This window comes from Euwallacea fornicatus, chromosome 17, assembly GCF_040115645.1.
Source record: "Euwallacea fornicatus isolate EFF26 chromosome 17, ASM4011564v1, whole genome shotgun sequence".
Taxonomy (NCBI): Eukaryota; Metazoa; Arthropoda; class Insecta; order Coleoptera; family Curculionidae; genus Euwallacea; species Euwallacea fornicatus.
In genome coordinates this window covers 3,486,432-3,487,672 of record NC_089557.1, presented here as the reverse complement: position 1 = coordinate 3,487,672, position 1,241 = coordinate 3,486,432, and positions in this window count along the sequence as shown.

Below are 1,241 nucleotides of genomic sequence, written 5' to 3'. Positions count from 1 at the left end.
GTGGGCTCGCTATTGTTTCCTTTTTCAAGATACAGGGTGTCAACCGTTTTTTTAACCATTTTTTCTTGAAAATCTTAATAATAATTTAACGGATTTTGCTGAAGTTTGGCATTTACTTATTATTAAAGGTTTTTTATTAAAAAATATTGTATATTAATTGTTTAAGTGTAATTTTAATGAAGTGTTTTTTTGTGTGATATTTCTTAAATTCCTGTGTAATACATTAAAAACTGTCACAAAATTTCAACGCTATATTAGTCTGCGTGCTTTTGCTATTTAGGTCTTCTTACTTACGTAATAATTTTTTTTTTAAGTTTGACACCTTGTATATTGAAAACGAAACCTTACCGGACTTATGTTTATGTAAATTTTTCGTCTTAGAATTACTCAAATAATAACCCCTCGACATTTCGCAGAGTACTTAAATAACACCCTGTGTAATACGAAAATTACTATTTGCCAGTTAGTTCTAGAATTATTATAGTGTTTCCTATATTAAACTATGCACTTTAAGCGGAAAACAAAAACTTCCTAATTAAGGTACAAAGATCTTCCAATGGACTGATATATAGCTAATTCTATGGACTTTATTATTAATTTAGTTTGTTGTAACTATACATCTAAACAAATATTCATTAATTAGATAACTTATGTTTTTAATCATCTTTTCTAAACGCCCTCGATTAACTTCAATGCAATTTTAAATTCGAAGTTAAAAATTTTTCATGACATTGTGAAGCAAATCTCTATCTTGATGTTGATCCACGAAAGAAAAATTCGTCAATTTTTGTTAAGATCTAAATTAATTATCAAAATGAGTAAACCTGTAACAATATTTTTTTTTATTTTTATCCCTGCTTGTTCGTCATTGGCGTGATAATTTCTCGCTAACTGTTTACCAAAAAGCTCCACAATCCAAAAGTCATTATTTAATGTGGTGTGGCGATAATTCTGAAGCTAAAACAGCAAATTCCAAATGAAACTGCAAGAACTGATCGAGTCTTACTTCACAGGGCGATGAAAAATTTTGACCTTAAAATTCGAAATTGTATTGGAGATGATGGAGAAAAATTAGAGGTCATGATTTTTTTTAATTGTATACTTTTCTAAATTAATAATAAATCCCATAGAATTAGCTATATATTGGTCCAATAAAAGATTTCTTACTCTGATCAGAAAGTTTTTGTTTCACTTTTAAAATAAATTGTCTAATATGGGGAACCCTGCATAAAATACCTGCT